Below are 17054 nucleotides of genomic sequence, written 5' to 3'. Positions count from 1 at the left end.
ATCAAAACCACAATGAGATATCACCTCACAACTATCAGAATGGCCATCATCAAAAAGTCTACAAATAACAACTATTGACAAGGAAGTAGAGTAAAGGGAACCTTGCTCACTGTTGGTGGGAATGTAAATTGGTGCAGCCACTATGGAAAACAGTGTGGAAGTTCCTCAAAAAACTGAAAATACAACTACCATATGATCCAGCAATTCCACTCCTGGGCATATATCCAGAAAAAAATGAAAATGCTAATCTGAAAAGATACATGCACTCCAATGTTCATCGAAGCACTATTTATAATAGGCAAGATATGGAAGCAACCCAAAGTGTCCATCAATATATACAATTGAATATTACTCAGCCATAAAAAAGGATGAAATTCTGTCATTTGGAGCAGCCTGCATAAAACTACAGAATATTATATTTAGTAAAATAAGTCAGACAGAGAAAGAGAAATACTATATATGATATTGCTTATATGTGGAATCTAAAAATTAAAATAAATGAATGTATATAGCAAAACAGAAACAGACAGATACAGAAAACAAACTAGGGGTTATCAGTGGGGAGAGAAAAGGGAGAGGGGCAAGATGGAGTTATGGAATAAGAGATATAAACCATTATGTATAAAGTAGTTAAGCAACAAGGATATATTGTATGGCACAGGGAATAGTAGCCATTATTTTGTAATAAGTTTTATTAGAGTATAATCTATAAAAATACTGAAACAATAAGCTGTACACCTGAAACTAATATATCAACTTAACTTTAATAAAAATTTTTTTTAATAAAAGGAACCCTTGTATGCACACAGGTAACAAAAATAAAATCTCTACATCGTTTTTTTCTGGCCGTGCTGTGCAGCTTGCGCTATCTTAGTTCCCCAACCAGGGATCAAACCCATGCCCCCTGCAGGGAAAGCATAGAGTCCTAACCACTGGACTCCCAGGGAATTCTCAAAGTCTCCACATCTTGACAGAAAAAGAAATGTATTCCACTTATAAAATTAAAAAGTCACAGGCATGTAGTTAATGTACAACATGATGACTATTGTTAATAATTCTGTATTGCATATTTGAAAGTTCCTAAGATAGTAGATCTTAATAGTTCTTAACAGGAGGAAAAAAATTATAACTATGTATGAAGGATGTAACTAGACTTATTGTGTTGATTTCACAAGACAGTTGACCCTTGCACATGTGTTTGAACTAGATGAGTCCACTTATAAACTAACTTTTTTCAATAGTAAATACAGCACTACATGATTTACAGCTAGGTATCAAGAATACTGAGGGTGAGCTATAAAGTTATTTGTGAATTTTCCACTGTGTGTATATACAAAAATTAAATCATTATATTGTACACTTGAAACTAACGATGTTATATGTCAATTACACATCAATGAAAAAAATGCACAGCAGAGTCCAAGCTTTAACACATCATCTTTAACCCAACTACATAGTACTAATAAATGAAATATAACAAATAAAAAATAGAGAATCAAAGATGGGCTCAAAAGTAAAATAAATAGATTAGAAATGAATTGAGAATCTACATGTTCAAAACCACACGCCTGTACTGACTTCCAGCATCACAGTGTAAAAAAGTCTACTGACCTGCTCCCGAAATGAAAAGTTAAAAGAACAAATGAACAAAGAAACACCATTTAAAGGCTCTGAAAATGGTCCAAAAGGCAAAGAGCACATCAAGAAACATCTATTCCAGAAAATCTATGAAAATTTGGTTTAAAAAAAGGCTAGAGCGTGTGGTATTTAAACTAACACTGCTCTCTCCCTCTCTGCTCCAAGCAAGGCAGAGACTCCATTCTGGAGGGCTGCAGCCAATAACATGGGGTTCCCTCTCTCCCAAATTCCCAATCTGAGAACCTCTACATGTGTGAGGAGCAACATTCAACATTTTTCATCCCATCTTCAACTACCTGGTGCAGAGTCTGAGTCCTTGGCAAGTGAAACAAGAGGTGAGGACTCCTCCAGCACCACCACCCCCAACTAATGGAATTGAGGCTCTATCTATCTTAGGTGTGGTGCATTGAAAATACTGGAGCCCAAATCACCTTTGCCCTGCACATAAGGCAGTGTTTCCACACTAGGAAAGGCAATATTTTTGTGTGGTCCAACTTACCAATCTTTTCTTTTATGGTTCATATTTTTTTTCTACCCTGTTTACGAAATTTTTGCCTTTTCCAAGAACATGAAGTTATTCCCGTTTTCTCCTAGAAGCTTTATTACTTTACCATTTATATTTAGGTCTATGACCCATCTTGAACTTTTTGTGTATAATGTTAAGGTAAAAGACGATGATTTTTTGTGTGTGTGTGTCTATAAGAATATAAGTTCTCTATCTTGGCAAACAAATTTTCTCAGGCTTGGAATTTACGATCTTTTGTTGATACTGTTTGGTACGAGTAGTAGTGGGCAATATTTAATATTCTTAAAGAATTAATCTTCTTAAGAAACATAATGCACCTTGAATACAATTGAAATGTATGGTTGGAAACATTCCATCAGTGAGTTTTTCAGTCTCAGGACTGGTGTCATGAGACAAAGACCACAGATTGAAGTTCCCTCATAACTAGAGGCAAATGGACGTGCTGCTGGAGAGTAGTGAGGAGCACTAAGACAATGGCCAAAATGCCAGATGAGACAGACCAGCCCATACCTCAATGTACCCTACTGTAGGATTCCCAGTAACAGGAGAGGAGAAAAGTCACCTCAATGACTTTTTTTTTTTTTTTTTAACCTCAATGTCCTTTGGGTTCTAAGAAGAACCCAGCACAGGGACAGAGGCTTCTTGCCCCACATTCATAAGGACACATAAGTTTCCCCTACACCCAACACTATCTCAAGAATTAAGAGGTAGAAAGGGGGCCAAATGTCAGACGATTTATATTCCTGATGGAAAGTTTATTCATTGGATTGAGTAAACATTTAGCAGTGAAAAATTTTTAATTGGAAAAGGTTAACTTTACCTGGTAAAATCTATCTTAGCAAAATTAAGAGCTATAGAACAAGATGAGATCATTTATAGAAAATAAAGTTACTGCACATATGAATTGTGTTGTGCTGTATACTGTTTTTAGCTGTAACCTGGTAAGCACTGGTACAGTTGAGAGGTACATAGGCTCAGGATGTTTCACCTTAGGCAATAAAATCTATAAGCTGAGCTGGTTACCTTGAAGCCAAATAGAGAAAGAAGGCTGAAGAAGCTTTTCCTTCATACAGGTATCTGATGCTGTGCCAATAGGAATGGAGTTGATGGGTCATTTCAGTTAACTATTCCCTGGTGGCTACAGTGGGCCTAGGATCACAGAGCGGAGAGACAGAATTTGCTCTGAGAGTTGCCAACTAGAGAGCCTTTGCTATCGGCAGAGAATACTGATAACGGCTTTCAAACTTCCACAGAGTAATGCTTTCTTCCAATGAATTCTTATTCCAGGAAACCCAAAATATAAAAGAGATATGAAGGTTAAGAAGGTTATTTAGACAGCATCTATCTGCTTTCTTATAATATTCCTAAAGTAGTTCCACAGCACTTTGAAAATCACTGAGGTAAGTGCCAGTTCAAGACAGGTCAGCTGAACAGACACAACTAACTTGGGCTCTGATACAGTTTGGCTGGAATCTTTTGCCTGAGGCTAACATGCTGAGAATGGCTTCCTATAGAAAGTGAGAGATCTGCCTGGGAAATGTCTTCCTGGAAATAATATGGATGTTGAGGTCTAAAACAAAGACTGCTAGCTGTACCTGCAACATCCATTCTCCCTTTTGTCTTGTGAAGCACATGGTCACCTTGAATCAACATCACATTTCCTAGTACTTAATAGCAGGTAGTGTTAACCAAAGTTTCAGAAATGGAGACCTGATTGAAATAAAGACTGCAGCCTGGGAAACACAGATTCAACAAACACTTGAATTGTTTCTACCAGACTACAAAATGGGAGAGGCTTATAAAGGCAAAATGTTGCAAGGCCTCAGTTAATTATATGAGTTGTTTTTCAAGAATTATGATTAGAGCTGGCAAGAAGTGAGGGTGCTTGGTAAGCATGGATTGGTTGGGGTCTGAAATGGTTGCACAGTTACAAAGGGAGACCTTGAGACAATAAGGTTGCTGCTGGCAAGTGTTGTTCTGAATATGGCTGGTGGTGTCCTTGGGCCTGGAACATTTCAAAGAAAGTTCAAGTTCTCAGTGATGCAGACACCAGAGACCATATCCTCAATGGCCACCTGACTCCATTTTGTGTGCCCAAACTGTGATTACTCCATTATAATTTCAATCTGTCATTAGTAGTTATGTGTGACTGTATGCCTAAGTACTGACATATAAGATATAAACAAAAATGGTGTGAGCAACTTCTGGCTGGGAAATTCTTAAAGGACTCTTCCTTCTGGCTGGAAGGTGAGCATGATGTCCAAAGTTATAGCAGCCACTTTCATCGGTTGTAGATGGCACATGTTGAGCTCAACACAAAAATGTAGAAACCTGGGTCACTGATAATTGGAAAACTAGTCCTGGGGTACCTACACTTATATTTGTGAGAAATAAACTTCTACCTTGCTTAAACTGCTGTTATTTGGTTTTTAAAAAATCACAAACAGCTAAATCTTAACATCTAAACAAATAAATGATATAGGAGAAAAATATCACATAGCAAAGCTTGAGGTTACACTGTTCCTCTGAAAAAGGTACAAAATTGACTGGGGGTTGTGGGGAGGGAGACAGAAAGACAGACCAGGAGGGAAATTCTCCTCCACAATAATAAAACCCCTCTTAGTTTAATAACTGTGAGAGAGTTCAGCTTACCTTTCTATTTTCCACCCCTATATCCTTAAGGTAATTGTGACTAGGAAAAGCCCTATCTACTGACTCAGAGCCTCATTTTTCCCTCCTGTTTAGAAAACCTCCACTTACACAACTACAGGAAAAATTAATGCTATGATTTACTTTCAAATGCTTTTTTTTTTTTAAAAAAAAGATAAATCAATGGCTCAATAGAAGATAAATATGTAAACAGTTATATGACAAAGCTAGTACAGTATAATAAAATGTTAACAGGAGAGTCTAGGTAGTGGGGACACATGTCCACTGTAATATTATTTTAACTTTCTTTATGTTTGTATATATTCATGATAAAATATTGGAAGGAAAAACATTCTAGTTACCTCTAAACTAATCAACATAACCCATTTTACAAAGACCTAAACAGAAAATCAGGGATCACCAGATATTCGCAGAAAATCAAAGACAAGGATGACAATACAGAATAACCAATCTTAGAGGAAAGAGAGATGGTTGAGGAAACAGAAGAAAAGAATTTTCAGATGATATTGTAAACATAAAAGAACATCCTACTATGTAAAATAAGCAATCAGAAAATAAGAAATATTTCTTAAAAATTAAATATATTATATCTGAATATTTTTAAAAATTCAATGACGAAAAACCTATCTTGAATTTAAATAACATTAAGAGCTAAAACTTATTGAGTCCAAGTCACCATCACTGTTCATCTAGATGAACAAAATAGCCTCCCAAATTGTCTACCTAGTTCTATACTGACCCCTTACAGTCAATTCTTAAAGCAGCCATAGAGACCCTGGCAAGTGTCTCTCCTCTACTTACAGTGACTCCCCTTTTCATTCAGAGTAAAAAGTCTTAACAATAGCCTACATGATCCCTCATTCACACATCCCTCTTTCCTCTTCTACTACTCTTCTTTTTCTTCTTTCCAGCCACTTTGGTCTTCTTAGAACTGTTTGAACAAGCCAGGTACCTTCCAAACTTGGTGTTTTTTTTTTTTTTTTTTTTTTAAACTTAGTGTTTTTGATCTAGTTTTTCCACCATAGATTAGTTTTGCCTGTTCTAGAATTTCATATAAATGAAATTATAACCTGCATACCTTTTTTTGTGTGCAAGGCTTCTTTCACTCAGCTTAATGTTTTGAGGTTCATTCATGTTGTTCCAGGTATTAGTGGCTTGTTCCTTTCCATTGTTTAGTAGTCTATTGCATGAATATACAAAAATTTGTTTATGCCACTGCCTGATGGCTATCTGGATTATTTATAGTTTGGGGCTATTGTAAATAAACTATGAACATTCTTATACATTTTAATTTATCTATTGGCTTTTTACATTTCTTTTCATTTCTTTTAGTGGTTATTCTAAGTATTAAAACGTATATCCTTAACTTTCTATAGAGTATAAAGGTACATTCACTACTTACCTCACCCTGCCCTTTATGGTATAGCTAGCTTTCATATGTACTATATCAAAAGATATAATAAGCCTTACTAGACAATGTTATAATTTTTGTTTTAAACAGTTATATGTATTTTAATGAAATTAAGAGGTAAAACATATATTTACTGAGATATTTGCTACTTTTGATGCTTTTTCTTCCTGAAGATTTCAATTGCCATTTGATTTTACTTCCCTTCCTTTAGCATTTTTTGTAGTGCAGATCTGCTTGTGATAAAGCCTTTTACCTAAAACTTTTTATTTCACCACTCTTGAAGGATATTTCACTAGATACAGAATTCTGGATTGACTGTCTTTTTCTTTCAGCACTTCAAAAACGATCCACTCTCTTCTGGCTTCCACTGTTTCTGATGAGAAGACCCAAGTTCTGATCATTTGGATCACTGTTCTCCTATGTGAATGTGTCATTTTATTCCTGCAGCTTTCAAGATTTTCTCTTTATTGTTGGTTCACAGAAGTTTGACTTTCTTGTGCATAGGTATGCTATTTTTGTGTTATGTATGTCCAAGTTCACTGACTCTATCTTCACAATCTCCATTCTGCTGTTAAGCCCATCAAGTGAATTTTTAAAAATTTCAGATATTTTGTTGTTTTGTAATAGAATTTCCATTTGGTTCTTTATTATAAATGTTACATCTCTGCTGAGAATTCCTGTATTTTCATTCAATGTGAGTATTCTTTTCCTTTAAGTCATTAAGTATATTATATACTTATAGCTCTTTAAGTCCTAATGATTCCAACAATGAACTAGCTTGGGATCAGTCTCTATTACTTGTCTTTTCTCTCTCTCTTAGGAGAACTCACACAACTCATCACATAGTTGTACTCACAGCTCAGATTTACTACAGGAATGTAGTGTGTGTGTGTGTGTGTGTGTGTGTGTGTGTGTGTGTGTGTGTGTGTGTGTATAAGAAAGAAAGGTCATTATAAGGATGTGGGAATATATCTTAAAAGCCCACTGACCATACTCAACATTAAATATATCAAGTTCCAGTGAATATTGGGAGGTGGAATAAGCTTCTGAGGGTATTTGGGAATAATCAGGTTGCTCACAATACAGACATCGGTGTATAAGAGGATTAGAATGAAGAAGAGTTAAGAGTAAATTTTGTGCTTAAAGAAGTAATTGTGGAGAACTAGGAATAAAAGAGTTCAGAATTGAGATATAAACTGGAAGGGAAAGTTCATAAAAGTACCAAGAAGAGATTGAAGAATTACTCAGTCCTAATATTCCAATGAGGAAGTACCATTTCAAGCTTGAAAACATGATTTTTACATAATTATTTGACATAATGTTTTAAAATTCAAAGTTTCTCTTATTTATATATATCTATACATACACACATATATATGTCATAATATAACATATATTGAATATGTAGTGCTTGGGGGTGGGGGAAATAAGCAGAAATCCTAATTTTTCTTGTAATACTACAATCTAAACCTTCTCTGTCAGATCTTTTTCCCTACCCCTAGATTATAAGCTAGGCATGCATTATGGCTTTTGTTTACATTAGGATAATTTTGGAATGTCTCAATCTTAGTTATTTAAAAATCCAATATGATCTAAATCACTTTAAATGTTTTCTATTCATTGATTCTCTTCATTCATTCTTCTTTTTTCTTTTATGGTCTTCCAAACTTTTTCTGCCTTCTCTGATTTTAATTGAACATTTTTTATGATTCCAGTTTCCATCCTCTCTTAAGATACCAATTAAAACTTTTTTTTTGGATGTTCTAAAATGGTTGCCTTAGAATTTGCAATATGTATTTACAACTTACCTAAGTTCACTTTCAAATAACACTATAATGCTTCATGGGTAGTGAAAGTACAAAGTATTTTCAATTTCTCCCTCCTGTCCTTTATAACACTGCTGTCATTCATTTCACTTACCCATAAGCTATAATCAAAGAACACAATGTTTATATTATTTTGAACAGTGTTATCTGTTACATCAATTAAGAAAAGTTTAAAAAATATTTTACCTTCATTTATTCCTTCCCAAAACTCTTTCTTCATGTAGATCCAAATTTCTGATGTATAACATTTCTATCTCTTTGAAGAACTTCTTTTAACACTTCTTGCAGGGCAAGTCCACTGGTGACCATTTCCCTCAATTTTTGTTTGTCTGAGAGAGTCTTTATCTTTCCTCTATTTTCTAAGAATAATTTCACTGGATATCAAATTCTAGGTCTTCAAGACTTTAAATATATCATTCCATTTTCTTTTTGCATAGTTTCTGAAGAAAAGTTCAATGTAATTCATATCTTATTTTTTCTCTGTAGGCAACATTGCTTGTTTTCTCCCCTCTGACCTCTTTCAAGATTTTCTCATAGCCTTTCATTTTCTGCTGTTTGATTATATATGCCCAAGTGTAATTTTTTAGTATTTACCCAGTTTAGAGTCCTCTAAGCTTCCAGTATCTGTGGGTTTTAATCTGTCATTAATTTTGGAAAATTCTGTCCTTACTTCAAATAGTTCCTTTGTTCCTTTTCTCTCTCCTCCTTCTAGCATTCCCATTATGCATATGCTAAACTTTTTGTAATTTCCCCACTTTTCTTGGATATTCTCTGTTTCATCTTTTTTCATTCTTTTTTCTTTTCAGTTTTGGAAGTTTCTATTGATATATCCTAAATCTAGATTCCTTCCTTGGTTGTGTCCAGTCTACTCATGTGCCTACCAAAGGTGTTTTACATTTCAGTTCCTGTGTTTTGGATTTCCAGCATGTCCTTTTGATTCCTTCTTAATGTTTTCATCTCTCTGCTTACTGTCCCCTTCTGTTTCTGCATGTTGTCCACTTTCCTTACACTTCAAAGGCTAGAGTGGTCTGGAGTTGAATATTTTCATTCCACTAGGTTGGTAACCCCCCAGTTGGTTAGGCTCTGGTAAAATAGTTTCCCTTAAAGGCAGATTTTATTAAGGAAAATAGAGAGCTCTGGGTATATTTGAAAATGCTCACTTTTCCTCTCCCACTGTCAAAAGAGAATTTTTTTTTTTTTTTTGCGGTACGCGGGCCTCTCACTGTTGTGGCCTCTCCGGTTGCGGAGCACAGGCTCCGGACGCGCAGGCTCAGCAGCCATGGCTCACGGGCCCAGCCGCTCTGCGGCATGTGGGATCTTCCTGGACCGGGGCATGAACCCACGTCCCCTGCATCAGCAGGTGGACTCTCAACCACTGCGCCACCAGGGAAGCCCAAAAGAGAATTTTTATATGATTTTCAAAGTGAGAAGCTGGTAGGTCTCCTGGTGGTAAGAGTCACAAAAGTGTGTCCCACCCCCCAAGCAAGGGAACCACTTGGAGTTTTAATTCTCAAATTAGTCCATGAGTTTTAATGCCTAAAGTAGTCCACAGAGAGCTTCTGGCAATTCATCTATTCCAAGTGGAGACTAGATTGTAGAAAAGTAAGAACAGAAGTGTGTAGAAAAATTAAGAAACAGAGCATCCAGTGAGGACTAGCATAGTAGTTGTAGAGGTGGTGAGAATTGGTTAGATTTAGGATACCTTTTGAAAAGAGCCGATAGATTTTGCTGAGGGACTGACTGGACGTGAAACTTGAGAGAAAGAAGAATCAAACTATGACCTGAACAATTCTAAGAATTAATATGTCATTTACTGAGATGTAAAGATATGCAACAGGAAGAGGGAAACAGGTTTTGGAAACAGAAAATAGTTTGAAATGCATGTTAAATATCCTAGTAGATATGCTGATTAAGAAGTTAGATACGTTAGTATATAAATCAAAGAAATCAGGGCTGGAAATGGATATTTGGAAGCCATCAGCATAGTGATGCTATATAAAAGACAGTGAAGGAAAGAATGAGATTACCTGGGGAATAAAGGTGGCTAAAGAAGGGAAGAGAGCTGGGACACACTAAGAAATGAGGCAGAGTCTAGCAAAGAAGAATCAAAAGAGCTCTGTGAGTTCACAAAAGTCGAAGAAAGCGTTTCAAGTTTCAAAAAGGAAGATGTGATGAACTGTGTCAAATGCTGGTGAATGGTTAAGCAAGGTGAAAACTAAGTGTTGCCCCTTGGATTTATCAGGATTGTTTACATGCCCAGATATCTACAAACTCCCTTTCCATGAAAACATATAAACTAGCTAAGAGGTCTCACATTCAAGTGTGCGTAAGAATTAAAGACCTAGAGTTTATACTTAACATCACGTATCCTGCACTTTGTGGGCCACTTAGGGGATTTTCATGAGTAATTTTTACTCTCAGGGATTTTTACCGTAAAGGCTGACTTTAGATCCAACCCACTGTTAACGATGTGATTCTAGCTTTACACAGCTGTTTCCAATCTATCCTATTAGCAGTCAGTAGATAAGAAAATGAGTACATACTTCACGTAAGTCATAATTTACAGGTAAATTTAATCTTCTAAATCTAGACTTTTCCACCGCCTGTCCTTTCTGGGGTTGAAGGGACCAGGTGAAGCGGGATAAACCAAGTGTGGGAGAGTGGGCAATTAGTGGCATGGGCACTCTCCCAACTGTTTTTAAACTCCGCTTGGAGAACAAGGCTTCACGGTGGCCCCATACTCTGAAGTTACCCAGGAAGGGGTGTCCCTTACTTCACAAGGAAAGGCGAAGAGAGCCCACAATCACATAACAGGACAATCCTTCCCTCCCGCATTCCTCTCTCTCCCTGCCCACCTACCGCCACAAGAACCGATCCAGAGACCACGCCCCGCCTCCTTCCGGCTTGTCGCGGTGGCCGCCGCCGACGTGTGCGCAATGACGTTTCAGTCTCCTGCGGACCCCGGAAGTGCAACTGGAACTTGTTCGGGGCGCGGATCCGGAGAGGGAAAGTCGTAACAACCGCACGAGGGAGTTCGGCTGGCGAGCTGGAAGGCCACGCCTCCTCCCGCCTCCCCCCACAGCCCTGTAGCTGGGGGCAGAGCTCAGGTAGGACCTGCGTTTGCCGGGTTGTGAACTCCCGGGGGGCAGGCCCGGGCTGGAATCAGAGGAAGAGGCTGGCCTTGGTTCGTCTCGGGCGGGGGTCGCTGGCGCCGCGTTTCCTGCGGACACTTCTGCCCTGTGTCCAGGCCCCCGCTGATGGGCAGCTTACACCTGCCATTTCCACTTCCGAGGCGGGGCAGGACACGTGTGTTCCCTGGATGAGTCTCCTTACTCTTGGACGTTTGGGGTTCTGGGAGCCTAGAGACTGTAGCGAAATGGGCCTTTCTAAGCTTTCTCAGGTGGGGAGGTTTGGTGGTTCTCTGGTTGAAGATTTTTCTACGAAAATGATCATCACCTGCCAAACCTTTACCAGAAGACATTCGTTGTAGACAGAAGATTAAAGTGCAGTTATAAAATGCTCCACAAACTTGTAACATGCATGGGCTCTGGTGGGACATTTCACTGGGATGAATTCTTAATTGAATACTTTTGACTTTGAAATAAAGTTAGGTATATTTTGGAGGCAGTCTTCTCTTTCCCTCATCCAGAGATTTAACATATTCTTCTAGTGCTCCAGAGTGTGTATTTGTTATGCCAAGTAATTGGTTACTTAATTTTTGGCTGTATTGATTGACAGTCTTGTTGCCTTTGTCTGTTTCTCCAAATCCTCTGAAAAGTTGCAGAGGGAAAATCCTTTGGTTTTCAGGCTAGTGAGTGCCTTGTACCATTTATCAAAACAGGTGAAATGTGATGCAATCCACGGTATCTTTTTGTCTTAAGGCGGTGTTAGAGGTGTATTCTTAGTGCTTGTTTTTTATCCCTCATTGTGAGGGACAGATATACTGTATTCATTTGATGTATTTAGAAAATAAGTCAGGGAGCAGTTTTTTGACATACTGTTACCAGGCTTCTATCTGATTCTTTAAGTGTTGCTTCCACTTAAGCCTAAACAAGGAATGCTCTGGATGGCTTAGAAGCAGTGGCTGTTGTGAAGCTGATAAATGGTAGAATAGCACCAACGCCAAGAGGGCAGCATGACCTGTGAAACCATAACCATGCACCCACTTATTCCATTATCAGGTATTTATGCGCCATCTTCAGTGTGCCAGGTGGTGTTCTAGTTGCTGGGCTTCCAATAGTGAACAAAATGGGCAGTCTTTGTTTTGAAATTTACAATGTAGCAGATGGAGGAGGACAGTTAGCAAGTAGATATATCAGGTAGTGATAAGGGCTATGAAGAAAAATAAAGCACATTGAGGGGAGAGAGAATGATGGAGGATGCTGTTTTAAATAGGGTCGTCAAAGTACATTCTCATTGTTATGCAGCTGTCACTACCATCCATTTCCAGATCTTTTCATCTTTTTCCCGAATGAAACTCCATACCCATTAAACATTAACTCCCCATTCCCCTCTCTCCTCAGCACTGGGCAACCGCTAGTCTACTTTCTTGATGAATTTTCTCTTTCTGCTCTAGATACCTCATATAAGTGGAATCATACGACATTTGTCCTTTTTTCATTGGCTTATTTTGCTTAGCATAGTGTCTTCAAGGTTCATTCATGTATGTTGTAGCATATGTTAAAATGTTCTTCCTCTTTAAGGCTGAATAATATTCCACTGTATATATAGACTACAATTTGTTTATTCATTTTGTCTGTGAATGCTGGGGTTGCTTCCACCTGTTGGCTATTTTGAATAATGCTGCTATGAACATGAGTGTGCAGATATCTGTTTGAGTCTTCTGCTTTAATTCTTTTGGTTATATACCTAGAAGTGGAAGTGCTGGATTATTTGTTAATTCTATGTTTATTTTTTTAAGTATTGACATATTATTAACAACAACGGCTACACTGTTTTACATTCCTACTGGCAATGCATGGAGGCTCCATTTTCTCTGCATCATCATCAACACTTCTCCACGTCCTCACCAAGCACATTTTCTCCTTTATTTTATTTTTTAATAATAGCCATCCTAATGGGTATGAAGTAGTATCTCAGTGGTTTTGACTTCCCTACTGGTTGGTGATGTTAAGCATCTTTTTTTTTTTTTTTTGTGCTACGCGGGCCTCTCACTGTTGTGGCCTCTCCCGCTGCGGAGCACAGGCTCCGGACGCGCAGGCTCAGCGGCCATGGCCCACGGGCCCAGCCGCTCCGCGGCACATGGGATCCTCCCGGACCGGGGCACGAACCCGTGTCCCCTGCATCGGCAGGCGGACTCCCAACCACTGCACCACCAGGGAAGCCCTAAGCATCTTTTTATATGCTTTTTGGCCCTATGTATATCTTCTTTGGAGCACTATTCATTTAAGATCTGATTTTTTTTTTTTTTTGGCGGTGCCACATGGCTTGTGGGATCTCAGTTCCCAGGGTTTGAACCTGGGCCGTGGCAGTGAAAGCCCAGAATCCTAACGACTAGACCACCAGGGAACTCCCCTTAAGGTCTGATCTTAATAGAAAATTTTGCAGGTTTTTTGGGTAAATTTTTTAAGGGTTAAGAAAGCAGCCACCTTGTCTTCTGTTACTTTTTTAACCCTAAAATACTGTAGTTGTGAAAACTTAAATTGTCTATAGACCAAGTATCTGCAGTAACTCCAAACTTAGAAGTAAAAGAAACCATAAAGCATATTTTGTAACAGTGAATGAACCTCTGGGTATCAGACTGTGATGAAAAGAGTTCTGAAAAGCCAAAGATCATACCCACCTGCTTTGATTCTTTTTTCTTTTTATTTAGAAGGAAAGGAGTGTATCAATTGGCTGACTATGGCTGTGAAGTAGATCTCTTTTTTTCTGGTAGCTGAGAAGAGCAGGAAAAGAGAGAAAAATGATGAAGAAATAGAAAAAGAAGTGTTAGAAGTTGGATGTAGCTAGATGCAGAATGGCAAAGGAGATCAGTAACAGTAATGGACCGTAAGCACCAGAACTGACAGCAGAAGAAGGGGACCTGGCAACAAAGTGACAGAAAGTAATATAGCTCTACAGATTGGAGTGGGATGGGGGACAGGGTGAAAGTGCAAATCACCGGCTGTATCTCAGCATGTGGTTCTGAAGTCAGCCACTTGGCCTTAAGTGATTCAGTAAGACCTACTGTATACCAAGTAACATATGTCGGTTCATCTGGTTCAGCAGTTAGTGTGTGGAGGGTGTGCAGTGTATACAGTCCTACAGAAGTAAACTAAGTTGTTCAGACCATGTATCACATCATTTCCAACCATAGAGTAATGAGGTTTGAGTAATTTAATGAGTAATGTGTAATTTAACAATGTTCAGCATTGTTAAAAAATATTTTTAGACTATCTGTTTAAGAGAGGAAGGAATTTTTAAATTCAGAACGGCTGATGACCCATTAGTGCAAGGTAACACATCTTTTTTTTTTTTTTTAACTATTGAATGTTTTGTACCCTATTTATTAAATACTCTTTGGGTACTGCCTTTAGCTAACAGTTTCAGTTATAAAGCTTATTTAAGTTGATTACTTTGCTTTGATTTAAAGTAATAAATGAAAAATTGTACCACATTTTTGCTTATCACTCTTTGACAAATTAAAATTGATTAATTTGCTACAGATGAGGTAGCAGATGAGTGACTTGCTTAACATTTTACAGCTAAGTTAAAGTTAATTTAGAGGTAACAGTGCTGTGCTGCTTTCCTTGATATTGTATTCTTGTCTCCTTTTTTTTGAGAACAGTTCATTTTTGTAATATAGATACTGCAATATAGATAACATAGATAATTTTTACTGTAGGGAAAAATATCACTGTGAAGACAGATCATTGAAGCAAAGCATTTATTGTATGTTTGTTTCCATTTCTTTATAGCAGATTGAATATTTTAAGCATGGTCTAGGTTGATAATATACTTAGGGTTGATTTGCTCAGAGGTTAGAGAGGTACTAATAAGACTAAGATTGTGGATTTGGGCCTTGTAAGGCCCTTTAATAGCTAATTAAGGGAATGATAGCAACTAATACCCAACATTGTAACTGCCAGTGGCTGTGGGATGTGGCTACTATTCCTATCCCCTGCTAATCACATTGCCATTATCTGTGATAGGTATAAGAAAGCAACATGAAAGATATTATATGTGGCTCAACGGATACAGTATCTCTTTTTAAAAAACAATTTGGAGTTAATATCCAAGGTAATGAAGGAGTGTGATACCCTTTTCATTTACAAAGCATAGCTTAGTTTTGTGTGCTTTGTTTAGAACATGGAACAAGCTAGAATTGTGACCAAGATTATAACTAGAGGTGATGCAGTTCAAGAAGTTGAAAAGTTTGATTAATTGATAGGTGAGATGCTTTCTTGATTTGAATTACCCCATTCTTCTTGATATCATCATTTTTGTCTGTACTATGGAAATGACTCTGTTACTAACTCAAGTAGGTCGGGAATTAATCAATCATCTTGGTCCATTTGGTTTAATAACCTTTAATGTAGTTAGAGTATTTATCTTAAATGGTAATATCCAGGAATTGGTTGGGTGGCAGAGAGGAGAGGAAGGATCAGATCAGGAGGTAAAGGAAGTATTGGCAGAAAAGAAAGGGGGTTTGTCAAAAAGTGTTAGCTGAATGGGGATTGGGCACTGGTCTCGAAAGAGATGGAGAGAAGGGAGGGATAAAGGAACAGAGAAGGGCCCAAGATCTGCATGAACTGAAATATGAGGCAAGGAAAACAGGGCAGTAGTTAGGCAGGGTCTCAGTTATCTGAATCAGTAAAAGATGGATACCTAGTCATAAGGCAGTCTGGACCCCATACTTGAGGATCTTATGTGCTGGTTGGGGTGTCTGCTATAAAGACAAGACTTCAGGAAAATTTTTTTGTATTATGATAGAAGTATGTATAGGATGGTTATGGGAGAGGCACAATGCCTTACCTGGGGTTATTGAAAGGCTTTGTGGAGAAAATGATACCTAAGTTGAAAAGTTAAGGATGAGTCATTTAAAAATAAAGTGGATGGGCTTCCCTGGTGGCACAGTGGTTGAGAATCTGCCTGCCAATGCAGGGGACACGGGTTCGAGCCCTGGTCTGGGGAGATCCCACATGCCGTGGAGCAACTAGGCCCGTGAGCCACAACTACTGAGCCTGCGCGTCTGGAGCCTGTGCTCTGCACCAAGAGAGGCCACGATAGTGAGAGGCCTGCGCACTGCAATGAAGAGTGGTCCCCGCTTGCTGCAACTGGAGAAAGCCCTCGCGCAGAAACGAAGACCCAACACAGCCAAAAATAAATAAATAAATAAATAAATAAATAAATTTAAAGTGATAAATCTAAGAGATTTAAAAGAAAAAAGTGGAAAGGCTTTCTAGACAGAAGAAATAGCTCTCAGCAGTCTGGTATTTGTAAAACACTGAAAGGAATTTGCAACTACTAGAGCAGAAAGTTTGATTGTAATGAGAGATGGATTTGGAGAAAGAGATAGGAACCAAGTCATGGGGGGAGGGGCAGAGGATGTGAGGAGAATGTTGTATAGTTTGATAAGGGGCCTGGACTTGCCTCTGTAGGCAATAGGAACTATTGAATGGTTTCTCTTGTCTCCTGCATGGTAAAGGATTTAACCTTGCCCCAAAAGAGGTCTGGCCTTTGCCCTCAGCTTCTGGATGGTAATCTCTAGTATTTTTGTTTTCCTTGGAGCTTTGGGTCACATTGTGTAACAGTGTGATTTAGGGTAGGGGCTGCCCGTAGCCAGAGAGACTATGTGACTTAGGGTAGGGGCTTTGGGTCCCTTGGTATCAGTTGACCTGGAAACTGAGACCAACCATGTAGGCAGTCATTCAGTCATGCCTGTGTAATGGAGCCCCAATAAAACTCTGAACACCATGTCTCCTGTGAGCTTTCCAGGTTGACAATAGTCTGTGCATATTACGACATATAATTAGCAAGAGAA

The 17054-nt window shown here is 38.3% G+C and overlaps 1 protein-coding gene across 15 annotated transcripts in view; it reads left to right on the top strand.

Annotated features, from left to right (window-relative positions):
- Nucleotides 1–10983: 10983 nt before the first annotated feature.
- Nucleotides 10984–17054, top strand: part of ARB2A (ARB2 cotranscriptional regulator A) — a 428393-nt gene continuing 422322 nt past the window's right edge. For 5 of the 15 annotated variants that reach the window (XM_067031339.1, XM_059061458.2, XM_067031334.1 and 2 more), the window contains exon 1: nucleotides 11018–11178. The gene's annotated coding sequence lies outside the window, so the exon portion shown is untranslated. Of the gene's footprint in view, nucleotides 11179–17054 lie in introns of all 15 variants that reach the window. The other 10 variants (XM_059061464.2, XM_059061459.2, XM_059061461.2 and 7 more) reach the window with 6 other exon arrangements.

Source organism: Kogia breviceps, chromosome 4 (genome assembly GCF_026419965.1).
Source record: "Kogia breviceps isolate mKogBre1 chromosome 4, mKogBre1 haplotype 1, whole genome shotgun sequence".
NCBI classification, from domain to species: Eukaryota; Metazoa; Chordata; class Mammalia; order Artiodactyla; family Physeteridae; genus Kogia; species Kogia breviceps.
Note: the sequence above shows the minus strand (reverse complement) of the source record. Positions and strands in the feature narration are given on the sequence as shown.